Here is a 17,773-nt window from a genome sequence, read left to right on the forward strand (position 1 = left end):
CTATCTCCAGAAGAGACTGACATTTGAATTTGTAGACTGAGTAAAGAAGCTTCATTTTTGCCAATGTGCACAAGCATCATCCAATCCTTTGAGGACCCAAAATGGTAAAAAAGGCAGAGGAGGGGCAAATTTGTTCTCTTCTTGAGTTGGGAAATCCATCTTCTGCCCACAGACATTAGAGCTCCTGGTTCTCAGGCCTTCAGCCTCAGACTGAATTACACCACTGGCTTTCCTGGTTCTCCAGCTTGAAGATAGCATATGACAACATGTCCTGGTCTCCATAATTTTGTGAGCCAATTCCCCTAGTAAATCTCCTCTTACATATCTCTATATTTCTTTTGTGAGACAGAGTCTTGCTCTGTTGCCCAGGCTGGAGTGCAGTGGCACGATCTCGGCTCACTGCAAGCTCCACCTCCCGGGTTCACGCCATTCTCCTGCCTCAGCCTCCCGAGTAGCTGGGACTACAGGCGCCTGCCACTACGCCTGGTTAATTTTTTATATTTTTAGTAGATGGGGTTTCACCGTGTTAGCCAGGATGGTCTCGATCTCCTGACCTTGTGATCTGCCTGCCTTGGCCTCCCAAAGTGCTGGGATTACAGGCGTGAGCCACCACACCTGGCCACATATCTCTATATTTCTTATTGTTTCTGTTTTTCTGGAGAACCCTGACTAGTACAGGGAACACATCAGAAACTGAGATATTCAGAAACTATTAGAAGAAGAAAACCTGGCAAAAGACTGAACATTAGAAGGATAAAAGGTTCCAACTATTGTGATTTGTGTGTTAAAGGAAAGTGGGACCTCACGGATTATGAAGTCTGGGCTATTTATGTAATGTACCAAGATCTGTTTTATAGTAATCAGTACAAGTATGAGATTTCAGAGCATTTTGGTAATATATATGACATTCCTGATTCACAGAAAACTCTCTTAAATCACAAGATTTTACAATGTGATGCTGCAGGGATTGCTTTGTTTTCCTTTTGAAGGTATTGGCTGGGGTGGACCTTGTGGAAAATACTTTGGACTGCTCATGAGGAGACTGGGTTGTGAGTCCCCTGTTTCCCCTTTGCACATTCTACCTGAATGAACTCATCCATTTCTGGATTTATCCGTCATCATACCTGGATGATTCTTAGTGTAATACTTCAACCTTGACCTCCCAGTTGGAAAACTACAGCCCCTGACCTCAAGGAACTCAGACTTGTTTATATCTCCTTTGTACCCTCAGTCCTCAGCATAGGGCCTGGAAATATCACTAAATGATTTTTTGCTAAATAACTATATCAAGTTTAAGACTCTCACTAACTGGCTGTGTAAACTTGGTGAATTCACTTTACTGAGACCCAGGTTCCTCATCCAAAATGAGGCGCTTAGAAATCTTAATTCTAAGGTAATTTCTGTCTCTAACATTCTATAATCTTTTCAGTGTGTAAAGTGTCACTTCACCCTGTGATGGTTTTACACACTCTCTTTATTGTTTGACAAAGTAGAAAAAGCATTAATTGTCTTCCAGTAAAGTGTCAGATGTTTCACCTGACAGGTAACCAGGCTCAGGGTAGATGACTCTTTTGTGTAGATTTGGCTTCTTTTGTTCCAATCAGTTCATGCTATGTTTACAAAACATTAAGTGCAATGGAAATTAATTTCACCCTGGGTGCCTTGCCATACAGAATCAAAGGAAGCAGTTTTTGGGTGCTGCATCAGACAAGGGTTTGGGCAAAATGAGGAACAAGATGAGACACTGATCTTTTGCCCTTTTCTTCTACCTTGCTGTCTCCTTAGGCTTCTTTGTCAGGGACATATATCTGGTCCCAGGGATTCCATTCCCATCACCTGAACTCCCTTCACTCTGCTGAGGCTGTGTGGTGAAAGGTTTCTTAATTGCGTTTTCTTCCAGGGACCAGGCAGCTGTCTTTCCTCCAACGCACATGTAGCTTCCTTCTGAGCTTTGGCATGTGGGTGATGTCAGAAATATACTGGTTTACAAATGCCAACACCCAAGGCCACCAAGGGGCGCAGAATTCACCTGCCAGAGTGTTTGACACTTGTGTCAGGAAAAGGCAACAGCTGAGAAAAGCCCTGTGAGAAATACTTTCTCACATAGGTGGGAAAGGGTGTCTAGAATTGTAAATCAATTTGAGGTCTACTTCTTCCAGCGACTTCTCCCAAGGGTGGAGAAAATGGGAAACTCCTCTAGCTCATTTGGCGATTGTGTGGAGAATGATAGCCTACCAATGATGCAGCAGTACATTTTCACCATGGGATACAAGACTCTGGTTTCTCTACCTGAGAGGTTTGATTAAGACTGGGACACCAATTTCTTCTAAATGTAGATTTTTGTGTGCAGTCACCTCTTTTTTTTTTTTTTTTTTTTTGACAGAGTCTCGCTCTGTCACCCAGGCTGGAGTGCAGTGGCGCCATCTTGGCTCACTGCAAGCTCCGCCTCCCAGGTTCACGCCATTCTCCTGCCTCAGCCTCCTGAGTAGCTGGGACCACAGGTGCCCGCCACCACACCTGGCTGATTTTTGTATTTTTAGTAGAGATGGGGTTTCACCGTGTTAGCCAGGATGGTCTCGATCTCCTGACCTCATGATCTGCCTGCCTCAGCCTCCCAAAGTGCTGGGATTACAGGCGTGAGCCACTGCGCCCGGCACGCAGTCACCTATTTGTATATAATATTAAAGATCACAAGCTTTGAGCATGGCCAAAGAGACCAACTCTTTTATTTAGACCAACCATAGCAATAGTATTCAAATGTCTTTCCTTCAGCTCTGCCTCCTTGAAGGTCTTAGAGAACATTTCATTTTATTCATGATGGTATCCAGCTTCCTTTGGATACTAATAGGAAGTAGGTTATACATGTTGCTGATAAATAGAAAGCCTTCTGGTTTTTAACTTAGTAACGAATTAAAGCAAGGTAGGTGGACACAGCCCTTTGTCCAGGATTTAGTCACTCAGAGGTGGTGGGCCCCGTATCTACATTTATACAAAGAGAATGTGTGTATCAGCATATCATTGGTAAGGAAGTCTTCTACCCAGGAAGTCAGGCTTGTTAAACCTGGAGACCTGCCAGAGTGATCCCAATGAACCTGAAATTCTATGTGTAACGTGTTTGAACTAAGAGACTCATATAGGCCTATTTAAGTAGTAGTTTTACATTAAAAAAAATACAATCCAGACACTCTAAAGGAACCTAGAAAAAAAGTCAAGTATTTGGGCTACTTTGAGAATATTAATAGGAATGAATATAGTGATACGGGAGTGCTGGGAAGGGAAGAGTGTGGTCCTTCTAAATGATATGGAATTGGGTAAGGGAAGTGCTGGGTAGAAGAGGGCATGGTCCCTGGCTAGGGCTCTACCCCCACGGACCTAGATGAGGACAGGCACTTCTGCCTTCGTGCCCAAATGTTGCATTTTTCAAGACCACCCTGGCCTGCCATGCCCCCATCCTGGGCCTATAAAAACCCAAGACCCTAGCACAGCAGAGACAGAAGAAGCTGCTGGATGGCCAGGGAACACATTGGCAGCAGAAGAACAGAAGTGACTGGACGTCGTGAGGGCGTCAAGAGGAGCACGAGGCAGAAGAGTGCACTGACAGCCACCAGCAGGCCGGCAGGCCACTGACTGGTGCAACAACGTGGAGTTTGGCTGGGGCAGTCGGAGGAGAGCCTGGGCTGCTCAGCAGCCTGACTCCAGGGGAAACCGTCTCCCTTCTGGCTCCCCCATCTGCTGAGAGTTACTTCTACTCTATAAAACCTTGCTCTCATTCTCCAAGTCCATGTGTGATCTGATGGCAAGAAACCCAGGGATACAGAAAGCCCTCTGTCCTTGTGACAAGGTAGAGGGTCTAATTGAGCTGGTTAACACAAGCCTCCTATAGACAGCAAAATAAAAAGAGCAAAACTAAAAAGAGCACCCTGTAATGCATGTCCACTGGGGCTTCAGGAGCAGTAAACATTCACCCCTAGACACTGTGGTGGGGTCAGAGCCCCACAGCCTGCCCGTCTGTATGCTCTCCTAGAGGTTTAAGCAGTGGGGCACTGAAGAAGCAAGCCACACCCCATTGCACGCCCTGAAAGGGGGACAAGGGAACTTTTCCCGTTTCAATAGTATACAGTAATACTTATTAAAATATCGATTCTTTTCAATTATCTAGTTTCTCCAATCTCTCCCAATAGTCTCACTTCCCAGTCTAGAAGATTCCACATTCTTGGCAATAATCATCTTCCTGTAGGCCCAAAGGAGAAAGCTGCTTCTCACCAGAGCGTGCATTCCACACTGAACTCACTATGAGGTTTCTGACAAGAAACATGAGGGAAAGTAAAATCGACCTGGGCTATGCCATCATTTCTTCAGTTTCAGGACACTGTTGCACCATTATTTCTCTGATTGCTATCATAGAAATCTAGGGAAATGACAGTTTAGAAGTTTGTTTGCTTACTTTATACCAATTAATGTGTTAGGCTAATGGTTCTTAAATTGTTTTAGGAGATACAGTGCTCAAATTTTATGGTACTTTTCAGAACGCCATGAAAAAAAGCACTAGTTAATTCTATCATATGTATTAAGAGCATACTTTAATTTGTAGCATAAAATCACAATCGTGGGCATATATGTCCATGAAATAAAGTCATCAAGCCAACATGGTTAACTTCTTCCTGGGTTTCCTTCTTTAATATTGATTGTCATTTAGTCCCTTATTTTTCATCCTTTATCACTTGAGAGCAGAAGTATGGAGGGAATGCCAAAAATGTAATACAAATATATGAGACAAATGAAATTAACAAGATATCACCCTTTATTTTTTCTTGCAAATTGGGGAAAACTACCAGTGTTTTATTTTAAGGTGCTACAATGCCTTTTGTCCAACCTGAATTATTGAGATATATCAATTTCTTTATTTCTCTTTTCCTTCCTTCCTTTCTCTCCCTCTTTCTTCCTTTCTTCCCTTCCTTTCCCGTCCCTTCCCTCCCCTCCCCTTCCCTTCCTTTTCTCTCTCTCCTTCTCTCTCTCTCTTTTTCTTTCTTTTTCTTTCCTCGCTCTATTGCCCAGACTGGGGTGCAGGGGTGTGATCTCGGCTCACTGCAACCTCCGCCTCGGCTAACTGCAACTTCTGCCTCCCGAGTTCAAGTGATTCTCCTGACTCAGCCCCATGACGAGCTGGAATTACAGACATGTGCCACCATGCTCAGCTTATTTATTTATTTATTTTTGAGACAGAGTCTCCCTCTCTTGCCCACTGCACTCTGGCGTGCAGTGGCATGATCTCAGCTCACAGCAACCTCCGCCTCCTGGGTTCAAGCCTTTCTCCTGTCTCAGCCTCCCAAGTAGCTGGGATTACAAGCATGCACCACCACACCTGGCTAATTTTTGTATTTTTAGCAGAGATGGGGTTTCACCATGTTTGCCAGGCTAGTCTTGAACTCCTGAATTCAAGTGATCTGCATACCTCGGCCTCCCAAAGTGCTGGGATTACAGCTGTGAGCCACTGCGCCTGGCCTTGAAATATATCTGAATTTCACAGGAGACTGCTTTGATAATCTTTGTGTTGGGTTCTGTGGAGGGGTGCAAAAGAAGCTTTTATTCATAAGGATGGGCATAGGAACCCCTTATTCCTCTAAGCTTATGTTTTCCTTTCTCTCATCTACTTCTTATTTACAGTTTTGGCCTTGTTTTCATTCTTTTAGTTTTTTCAATCCTCATTATTCAACATACACTTTTAGTCTGTGTTTTACATATGTACTCTGTAACTTTTCTTATCTTTAATTATACCCTCTTGGATATTTCTCTCTCTTCCTTGCCTTCTGTGGCATTAGTTTTTACAGATTCTCATCCTACATCTCTATCTGTCCTGATGACTCCTTGTTCTTGTTCTGTCTCCTAGGGGTCATCAGCTGCTCCAAAGCTGACCATGCTTCATATGATCAACCCTATTCATTTTGACATTTTCTCTATAACCTCTATGGTGATGCTTTGTAATTCTCCATCTAAGTTTGAACCATTCTTTTAACTCTCAGACCTTGTCTCTACTGTCTCTAGTTGACCTTCTCCCACACATTGCAATTATTTTATTAATAAGAATAATAAATATTTCTTGAGAACTGACAACATGACAGTAATGGCATAAGTTCCCTGCCCTCAAGTTGTTCATGGTTTCACGTTGGAGATAATTTTTTTGACTGTCCTTCCTAGAATGTAAAATCTTTGCATATAGAAATTGTCTTTGTTTTGTTATGTGTCCTGATTCTACCAGTAGTTGGCATGTTGAGATGTTCAAAAAGTGTTCAAAAAATTAGCCAATGAATCGTAGACAAATTGAGGGCAAAAGGAGCCTTATTGTTTCGGGAGTTGGTTCCTTCTGGTGGGTTCTTGGTCTCGCTGACTTCAAGAATGAAGCTGCAGACCTTCACGGTGAGTGTTACAGCTCTTAAATGTGGCACAGATCCAAAGAGTGTGCAGCAAGATTTATTGTGAAGAGTGAAAGAACAAAGCTTCCACACTGTGCAAGTGGACCCGAGCAGGTTGCCACTGCTGGCTGGGGTGGCCAGCTTTTATTCCCTTATCTGTCCCCACCCACATCCTGCTGATTGGTCCATTTTACAGTGTGTGGATTGGTCCATTTTACAGAGTGCTTATTGGCCCATTTTACAGAGTGCTGATTGGTGCATTTACAATCCTTTAGCTAGACACAGAGCACTAATTGGTGCGTTTTTACAGAGGGCCGATTGGTGCATTTGCAATCCTTTACCTAGACAGAGTGCTGATTGGTGCGTTTTTACAGAGTGCTGATTGGTGCAGTTACAATCCTTTAGCTAGACACAGAGCGCTGATTGGTGCGTTTTTACAGAGTGCTGATTGGTGCATTTACAATCCTTTAGCTAGACACAGAGCACTGATTGGTGTGTTTCCAATCCTCTAGCTAGACAGAAAAGTTCTCCAAGTCCCCACTCGACCCAGGAAGTCCAGCTGGTTTCACCTCTCATTACCTTTAACTCATTGCTCCAATTAGATATTTAATTCTCCTCTAAAATGTCTCAACAATTGGTCACCCAGGTTCTGTTGGCACTAGAGGGTTATTGTTTGTCGTTGGTATTCATAGACTTGATCCAAAATGGCTTTCCTAGGTTTCTTCTTTCATAATGAAAAAGAAAGAAGTGAATACTGAACCATGAAAAGCCTAGAGAAAATCCCAGGATATGTGAACAGAGGTTGAAAGAGATGACCATTATGCAATGAGGAAGTCATATAAACAGGTTAGAAGAAGGAATTGAACTATCCACCTCATGTAGTACCCATTCAAAACAGAGGGTCAATAGCTACAGCTGTTTCAGTTTTGCCAATTTTGCCCTCCAAATTAGACACGTGCCTTCCATTGACTTTAATAGGAGCCATTTGTGTGCAGTTGATGGCAGTACTTATCACTAAGGAAGCAAAGTGCTGAGTTCCTGCCACCCACCCGCATCTGTGGCTTTAATAACCCACAAGCAAATGAAAAACAAACATACAGCTGGCATATTAGGAAACCATGGGACTTTAACAAAACCAACTAGTGAAAAAAAAAAAAAAACCAGACTCCGGTGTGGAGACTGTGCTGGTGGGCTCCACAAAAGGCCGGGACCTCAACTCACTATCCATGGGGCACTTTGCTCTTCCATCAGTGGGGTATTTGGTTGGAGTATTATGGAGGATATTTATAAGACCCTCAGATGAGGGAATAAAGTATGACACTCATGGTAATAATGATAGTCATCAATTTGTTTATTGAACAAATGCTTTTTTTGAGCCTAAAGAAGTTGTCAGCTAGCATATGTTAACCCTTCCAATAGTACCAGGTTTGAGCCTTCAGTAAAAATCTATTTCCATAAATACAGTAAAGTATATCTGTGGGATCATTCTTTATGATATACCTAAATTGGATAGCAGTCGTGGTTAGCAATAGTGGACTTGAAAATAAAGATAAATAGTGAATTTGACAAATAAATTATACAATGAAATACCATTTGCAGAAATTAATGTGCGAGAGTTAAGACAGTAAAGACTAGTACAGATCTTTTCACAAGATACAACCTACCACTAACTGAAAGAAGAAAAGCTTCAGAATGATACACATATTTACCTTTGTTTAACAGACTGAGAATTCACTGAAAACACATCTCTTAAAAGTTTGGTAGGTGTGTCCATTTTAGTCCTGATAAGGTTAATTATCTTGTCAATTCAGTGTCTCAGAATTTAGATTCGGGACAATGAGGCCTAAGGAGAGCTCTGCACATTAGACCAGTGATTAGCTTCATATTTTCCAGTTCCACCTTTGTCTCAAGATAGCTCAAAAATTCTATCTTATCTGTCCCTCGTTGCCAACCTGCAGACCAATGATTGGCTTTTTTCCTTGGGGTTATCTCCTATGTTGACAAGGAGCTCATAGGTCGGGGTGCTTAAAAGAAGCCCGAGGGAGGATGGTGTTGACTCTTCCTCCTGGGTGTCTATCTTATCTCCGGTTCCACTTTTAGCCTCAATTCTAACTTCAATGTGGGGCAAAGAATTTAGTATCTCTAGCCCTGCTATAAAAAGACAAACAGGTTCTAAAACATCTTCAATTACTTGTGGACAGGAAAAGTCTTTCTTAGCAAAATGTTACTGTTTTCCCTCTCTGTCTCCAGATAGGCTAGCATGCATATAAGTTCTTCATAAACAAAGTCTCTCTCTTGCTGGATTTCAGTGAAGGCTGCAAGGAGTAATCAATGTATTCCTACATTCTAGAGTTTTTCTGCCAAGTTTTCTAACATTCTAGCCTTGTTAGGCACATTATCTGTATCCTGGGGTACAATAAGTGACAGGTCAAGCACCTTGTAACAAACATTTCCAAATCCTTAACTTAGTAAGGATATGGGTATTTTTACTGCCATCTACCATGTCACAGCTCAGCCAGTTCCACATTTTATGGATTTATTTATAACACCTTATTTCCAAGTACTGGTTTCTGTATTAGATGTAACTCTTTCAGTGTCAAGTAATAGCAACCAAACTCAGTCTACTTTAAAATAGTTCATTGTCTTCTATATGTACAACACAGGATAGTTTTTCTGGAAACACAACTGGATTCCATCAAAAGCTAAGTAGGTTTGGGATTAACCTACTAGAGTTATGTCATATCCAGGTGTACTTTCTTTCTACCCATAAATTCTATTTCCTTATCATTGGCTTCATTCTTAGAATTCTCATAGTCACTTTCAGCAATTATAGACTATCTATTCCTAAGACTATTATCTTCAGAAGAAAGCAAGCTTCTTCTCTAACAATATATAACAATCTTGGAATTGTTCCATTGCCCTCAATTCACCTTGCTGGGACATTTGTTCGTCTTAAACAGATCACTGTGGGATGCAGATGGCTGACCAGATCTCATGCTTGGCCCTCTGATGGTTGGCCCTTGAGGCAGGCTTGGTCAGCTCCATTGGAAACACTTTTAACAGAGGCAAGGTTGATTACTCTAAGAAAAATGCTTTTATCATTACTAGACTAAGAAATGGAAGATGTTGGTCAAAGGGTACAAAGTTTCAGTTAGGATGAATAAGTTCTGGTGACCTACTGAGCAGCATGGTGATTATAGTTAATAATATTGCACACTTGAAAATTGCTGAGAGTAAATTTTAAATGTTCTCACCACAAAAAGATAAGCATGAGGGGAAACAGATATGTTAATTAGCTTGATTTAATTATTTCATGATGTATATAGATATCAAAATATCACATTGCATACCATAAATGTACACAATTTTATCAATTATACCTAAATTCAGCTGGGGAAAAAAGAAATTATGGATACTGGGCATAAAATATAAAAGATATTGATGACTGGTGAAATATTAAAGAGACAGAAAGCTATTTATAGGAGAAAGGAATGGATTTGAAAAGGAAGGGAGAGAGAACAAAAAACCCTGAGTACACTGAGCTTTTGAAAGACAGGGTATTGGCCAGGCGCGGTGGTTCACACCTGTAGTCCCAGCACTTTGGGAGGCCAAAGCGGGCAGGTCACGAGGTCAGGAGATCAAGACCATCCCGCTAACATGGTGAAACCCTGTCTCTACTAAAAATACAAAAAAAATTAGCCGGGCATGGTGGCAGGCGCCTGTAGTCCCAGCTACTCAGGATGCTGAGGCAGGAGAATGGTGTGAACTTGGGACGCAGAGCTTGCAGTGAGCCGAGATCGTGCCACTGCACTCCAGCCTGGGCGACAGAGCAAGACTCTGTCTCCAAAAGAAAAAAAGAAAGAAAGAAAGACGGGGTATTTAGAAAGAGCAGGGAATTGGCCGGGCGCAGTGGCTCACACCTGTAATCCCAGCACTTTGGGAGGCCAAGGCAGGCGGATCACGAGGTCAGGAGATCGAGACCATCCTGGCAAACACGGTGAAACCCCATCTCTATGAAAAATACAAAAAAATTAGCCAGGCGTGGTGGTGGGCACCTGTTGTCCCAGCTACTCGGGAGGCTGAGGCAGGAGAATGGCATGAACCCGGGTTGCGGAGCTTGTAGTTAGCAGAGATCGCGCCACTGCACTCCGGCCTGGGTGACAGAGCGAGACTCTGTCTCAAAAAAAAAAAAAAAAAAAAAATAAATAAATAAATAAATAAATAAATAAACACAAAGCAGGGAATCAATATTAGAGGTGTTTGCTATACTATACTATAATGTAGGATTTTGAGGTGACAGTATTTTAAAGCATACGTTGCTACATAGTTTTCTCTCTCAATTTTCAAGAAATATAAGTAAAGACTTATACTATCTGTTAAGGCTTTTTGGAAGTATCTTTGAGCTGTCTTGTGGACTCAGTACTATGCTGGTTCTGGTCTAGAGGGTACCCAGTTTAACTTGGGTTACATAAGATTCTTGGAAGCCATTGTCAAGTCTTTAAGGAAAATGACTAGACTCAGGATCATGTTGAGTACAGATCTCCACTTTCAAGCATCAATTTCTTCTCAGAGTTCTGTCTTTCCTAATAGTCTTCAATGTTTCTTTTCAATAAGGATTTAGGGCCATTTTTAGTACCAATTGTAGCAATACCTAAAGATGAATGATAGGGGTGAACAGCCCTATAGTATGAGAAGGCATTGAAAACAGTTATTTACTCTGAAAACCAGAAGAATTTATTATAGATAAAAATGATATAAAGCATAAGTTCACCTAACTGCACATTAGAATCATGAGAGAGATTTAAAAAATACCAGTGCCTGGGTCTTACCCCTAGTGATTTGAATATAATTGGTCTGGGGAGGGCTTGGCATGACTATTTTTTATAAACTCTCCCGGTGATTCTAATGTGCTGCCAGACTTGAGGACCACTGTTGTAGAGATTATCACCACCAAGCATGCCGATGAAGGCCACAGGCATATCAGCCACATGTGTGGAGAACTCATACATTTTCTTCAACACCCTTCTGTCATTCAGCTTTAATATATCACAAGAAAGCCCATCTCTAGTGCTTCTTTAGGAAGTAAAGATACTGTCAAGTCAAGGGACTTTTCTGGGTTGATATGAGTATCTAGGAGTTAACATGCAGAATAACTGTGACCTCAAAAAGAAACTTCATGGCCACATTTAAATGTTGCATTTGTAATAAATGGCAGAATTGGCCCAAGGTTCAAGGCCAGTATGAAAATGTCGAAAATCTGCCACAAAGGCCACTGAGTCCTACAGAGCAAATCAGACATTCGGGCAAAGCTCACTTTGATGTTCTGCATCTGTAGAAAGGAGGGCCTGGGCCACTTAGTTCATATTTGCCCTATGTGACAACATGAATTCCACGTAGGAGAGGTGACACAGATGTAGGAGACACAGTTGATGTTACTTTGAGTAAGAAGCTCTGGTATTCCACTTCATTCCCCCTGCCTATCCCCCTAGTCCCTCCTATTTTGCTCACTGGCTGGCCCCCACCCTGGCATTCCTTCTCTCCTGGCACTCCTGGAGTGTCTCTCATTGGCAGGTGCTGCACTGGCCATTCCTGAGACTGCTTTGTTGCCTGCACTTCTAGCATCCTCTAAATTAGATCTGGGAAGCAAATGCATCCTGTCCATTTCCTGCATTTGATGTCTTTCAATCCGCACACTTCCTGCTGCAGTGACTAAAGGAGTCACCCGTGAATGTATGAATGCTTTATATGTCGCTTAAAAACAACAACAGGCCAGCCGCAGTGGCTCACGCCTGTAATCCCAGCACTTTGAGAGGCTGAGGCGGGCAGATTGCTTGAGGCCAGGAGTTCGAGACTAGCCTGGCCTACATGGCAAAACCCTGTCTCTACTGAAAATACAAAAATTAGCCAGGCGTGGTGGCACACACCTGTAATCCCAGCTACCCAGGAGGCTGAGGCAGGAGAATCGCTTGAAACTGGGAGGCGAAGGTTGCAGTGAGCCAAGATTGTGCCACTGCACTCCAGCCTGGGCAACAAAGTGAGATTCTGTCTCAAAAAACAAACAAACAAAAAACAAGACAAAACAAAAAACTCACAACAGAAGACACTAGTGCAATTTATAATAATGTTGTATTGAAAATTACCCTTTGGATATTGTCTTCTTCCAAAATATATTTTTTCACAGTTATTTGGTAGTTTTCTCCCTTAAAATAGCCATTTCTGAGGGTAATGGCCACTAGAATTTCTAAACGGAAGGATAAGAAAGTGACTTGTTTTGTACTGGGAAAGTTTGACAGCTGAGCTCTGTAGGAGAGAAAGTGCTGTAAGAGGCCTGCACTTACGAGGGAGAAAGGAAGCGGGAAGAATGAAATCAGGGGCTTTCAGGGTCACCAAACCGGACTAAAACACATCAATTGAAGTCCTTTTCCATGCAAATAAAGAATCCCTCTCAGTCCCCTTTTCTGATTAGTTGTGGTTGAAGGACTTTTTACTTTTAATGAAGTCTGTCTTAGGTTATCTATGACTGTGTAACAAAACTCCCTCAGATAATGGCTTAAAGAAGGATCACTGATGATTATTATCTCTGAAAGTGCTGAGGTTTGGCTGAGTCCAGGTAGGTGGCTCTCGCTGAGGTTCTCTCATGGGACTGCAGTCCCATAGTGGCTGAGGCTGGGTCTTCTCGAAGGCCTCCAAACTCAAAGGTCTGCTGTAGGCTGGGTCTGCCACACTGGGTCTCCTGGGCATCTTTCTCTGGGTCTCTGTGGCCTCTCCAAGGGCTCTCTTCAGCATGGTGGCTTCAGTTTTCAGACTTCTTACATGGTGACTCAGGGCTCCAAACACATGTGTCTCAAGAGACAGCCAAGCAGCAGTCATATTGCTTTGTATGACCTGGTCCTGGAAGTCATTTCTTCCACATTCTATTTGTTAGGAGGAAGTTAGTAAGCCTGGCCCATGCTTAAGGAAAGCAGGATTAAGATCTGCCTCTGCTGGGCGACATGCCAAACAATCGGTGGCATGTTTTACAACCACCGCAGGGTCAAATTCATTTCATTTGCAAAGGCCTTGCTCTTAGTATGAAAAAAACTCAAATCCTCGCTCATAGTAGAGCCTGTAATTTAGATCTGTGGCCTTAAGAAACAAATTTGCCTTTAGTACCATGTCAGGCATGTGGTATTGTTTGAATGTCTGGAGCCCAACATTCCCATAGTGACATTTTATGCATCACCGTTCTATACATGATTTGTGCTCTGGAGATTGTTGGTAATGATCTGAAGAGATACAGTTGCATTCTGTCTGCTTAGAACTATTGGCCCATCTGAATCTGATGGATTTTCCTCCTTTTCATCTCTGTGTGCCCAAGGATTACCTATGGGGCTTCCTTAGCTGGGAGCCAGAGCTGGCCATCTTGAAATGCATGACAGATGAAGAACTATACTAAAGAAAAACAAAAACCAGAAAATCCCAAGACATCTTTTCTTCTCTGAGTAGGATCGGATATAAAATTTCCAAAGTGAGAACCACAATTTTACTTAGAAAATGCCTGCTTTCTGCACTATCAGTTCACAACAGACCTGACTGCTTTCCCAACCAGGTTCCTCCTTCAGCTTCTCTGTGTTGTCTTATCAACTTGCAATAGTCTACTTTTCCAATTTTTCAGGCTTTTTCTGATCATCTTTTTGTTCTTGCATCAAGACCTCATCCTTCAGAAAGCTTTCACTGAAGTTATCATCTCTTTGGCTGTGATGAAAAGGCTCCAAGGCCTATATGTACTTATTTTCTTCCAGCTTCCCAGATAGCCCCCAGTGATCCTGCCTGCTAATGTGGGCACTGGTATTTATACATGTTCCCTCCCACATTGTTCCAGGGTTGGTCTATATGATCAATGGAATGTGGCAGAAGTGCAGGTGTGTCACTTCTGTGATGGTAAACAACACTGTGGCTTCCTTCTTGGTTGCTCTCTCTTTCTCTTAGATCACATGCTTCTATGGAGGCTGGCTTCCATGTAGTGCTAGGCAGAGGCCCATGCAGTGAATAACTGAGTATTAGGGCCAAAAGTCCTAGAAGTGGGACTTTGGAAGTGAATCCTCCAGCCCAGACTTCAGGTGACTGCAACCTCATGAGAGTCCTTAGACCCAGCTAAGTCACTCTAAGATTCCTGACCTTTATAAATTCCTGTTTTTGTTCCAAGCTGCTACATTTTAGGTGAACTCATTACACAGCAGTAGATAACTAATATGATCTCTTTCTGTCCTTTCCCCAGTCTCCCTTTGTCAATGCTGAATAAGTTGTCTTTGGCCCTCAAAGGTGGTCCATTGTCTCTCATAGCACATACTTGCTTTTCTTATGGGAATTTTATAGGTCTCTTTTGATTGTCTCAACTTTCAATGGAATTGAAAATTGCCAAAGACTATTATTTAAATCTACACTCACATCTATTATTCAAATCTATGCTCAATAAGTCAGTGGTATACACACATAAATACATTCACACACACATTTTATATGTGTGTGTATCTATATACAGATATAGATACTGCCAAATATATTTTATATCAGAAAGGCTTCCCTTTCTAAAATAAGTTGGGTGGTTAGTGTTGCCCTGCCATATCCACATGTTATGTAAATAGTCCTAGGACAAGTATGCTATAATCCTATAAAAACTTTAAAAAAAATTCTGACAAGTTACAAATAAGACTATTTGCTGTTCATAGCATTTATTTATTTTTGCTTATTCTTTTCTCACCTTTTTAAGTCAATTTACTTGATATCTGGGAGTTATAAAAACATTTTAAGATAGCCCAATTTAGTACCCAATAGCTGGATTATAGTTTTGAATTCTCCCATAGAGGAAAAATGTTAATGTCTGAAAGTAATGTTTATGCCAGTTGACTGTATTAAATGTATACATTTTGGATCTCTACTGCCTAAAATATACCTTCTGCTATTTCTGTTGAGACGTGCTAATACCTCAGTGAAACCTAAGTTACACCAGAAAAAGCAGTTTTCTCAGGATTTCTTTATAGTCAGCAACAAGAGGTAAAAAGGTGAGTGAAAACATTCTGGGTGATTTTTCTAGATGGTCCTCACCTGCTGTAATTCTTAGCCAGAACTACCTTTGTTGAGAAGTCCGTTTTTCCCCAGCTCCATCAGAGCATGCGCCTGGCGCCTTTCATCTCGCCATTCATTCACTCAGCAGAGGTGTGATTTAAGCAATCAGTTTGGGTGAAGACCTGAGTATACATGGCTCAGTTGCTTCTTCTTCGCTCAGGAACAGCTAATGTCTCGTCTCTCTGCTCTTGGCCATGTGGTAAGCTTAGAGTGAAGTGCCTGCCTTGTGTGTTTATGTGTGTGTGTGTGTGTGTGTTCACGGGGGCAGGGGGGATCCTGAGTTTGGCCAGTTCTGCTTGTGATTTTTTTTTTTTTTTTTTTTTTTTTTGAGACAGAGTCAGAGGCTCACTCTGACTGTTGTCCAGGCTGGGGTGCAGTGATGTGATCTTGGCTCACTCCAACCTCCGCCTCCCACGTTCAAGGGATTCTCATGCCTCAGCCTCCCGAGTAGCTGGGATTACAGGCATGAACCACCACGCCTGGCTAACTTTTGTATTTTTAGTAGAGACAGGGTTTCACCATGTTGCCCAGGCTGGTCTCAAACCCCTGCCCTCAAGTGATCCGCCCGCCTCTGCTTTCCAAATTGCTAGGATTATAGGTGTGAGCCACCATGCCAGGCCCCCTGCCTGTGATTTGATGGATACAACAAATGCTGCCGCATCCCCATCCTTCTCCCAGTGTTCACCTCTACACACAGAAGAGTGTTTATCACAAACACCTGCACTTTATGTTGGAATGTTTTTGTTGTTTTTTTCTTGCCACACGAGTATTCTTGGCCCATGCATAAGACAAGCTGTACTTAAGAGTTCATGTCCCTAGAAGTAGCCCTCAAACAAGGACGGCCTAGGAGTTAATGAATAAATATGCCAGCTTCCTGGAGTTGTGTTCTGTGCTTTCTCCCAGCCTTACCCGGATGGATTGAGCTCAGGCTGCCTGCAACAATAGCTGGCTTTAGAACATTCTCTTTGTAGGCTTTCTTCTCTTCCCTGTCTCACTCCCTCACTCCCCTTCTTGGATTGATTCCCAGACGAACTACTTCTAGTCCGATCATTGGCTTGGGTTCTGCTTCAGGTGATCTGTTTAGAGACCATCATTTAGGTAACGCTGCCTCCTGCCTATGCTGCCTTCTCCCACAGCTCATAGTGATAAAGCAGATGTTTCCAGCCCCATCTGCCTGACCTCTCTGTTTAGCTCAGTTCAGTATCCAGGTGGGTAAACGGTTTATATTATTGGTGTTCCTTCTCAAGTCTTCATAATTTTTACTTTTCTGCTTCTTTGAGTTTCCTGGTAATAAAATTGAAAAATTTAAAATTTAGCCTTTTAAATAAACACTGAGTTTGTTTCACAACCCACTCTGTTTCTGCCAAAGACATGAAAAAATATGTAGCCATTTTCTATTTTGTTTATAGTGCTATAGCCTCATGACAAATTTAGTCTCCTTGCTAAAATTTGACTAATATTGCTTTTGTTCTCAGTATTGAATTTTTTTTCTGTCAGATAACCAGATTCACATTTGTCTCTATTCTACCTTTGTATAGTGGTTTTCTCTGGAAACAGAAAACATTTTTTATAACATGGCTCTTTATTTATATTTGCTCTTGGAGCTGAGTCAGAAAAATTTACAGATTGGAAATTGAGGCTAAGAAGTTAACAGTGTGCAAACTTGGATGAATTATTTAGTTTCAATCTCATTTATAAAACAGGGATGATATTATTTTACCTGCAAAATAGAATTGCTGCTAATGTCAAATAATATGAGTGAATGTGTTGTCCTATAAGTATAAGGTGAGATAAAAAATGCTGGTTTTTATTTACTCAGGAATAATTTTGGTTTTGAGGCAAAGACAGGCAGTTAAGTCTTAAGAACAGGGCTAATTTGAAAGCACAGGTGAGGCCCCTCAGGGACCTATTGGCTTCTAAAGTAGAAAGATAGAAAATTACTTTCTAGGAGGTTCTAATCTATTCTAAGCATGGTAAGTTTAAGATCCATGGGGGGAAAAGGGAGTTGATTGTTTTCACTAGATTGTTTCTGGCACAACAATTCATGAAATAATACTTTCTCTAAATAGTCATTAAGAATCTGAAGCAAGGTCATTAGCTTGGGGGAGGGCAGTGTGGTATGGAAAAGCCAGCTAAAATTCCTTGGAGTTAATCAATAGTCGGGATCCTCAAACAACTGCCTCTTTCATATGATGCTTGCGCTGATCCTGGATGGGGCTGCATCTGACAGTCGAATTGATTAAAATAATTTTACTATC

The sequence above is a fragment of the Gorilla gorilla genome, chromosome 7, assembly GCF_029281585.2.
Source record: "Gorilla gorilla gorilla isolate KB3781 chromosome 7, NHGRI_mGorGor1-v2.1_pri, whole genome shotgun sequence".
In the NCBI taxonomy this organism is placed as follows: domain Eukaryota; kingdom Metazoa; phylum Chordata; class Mammalia; order Primates; family Hominidae; genus Gorilla; species Gorilla gorilla.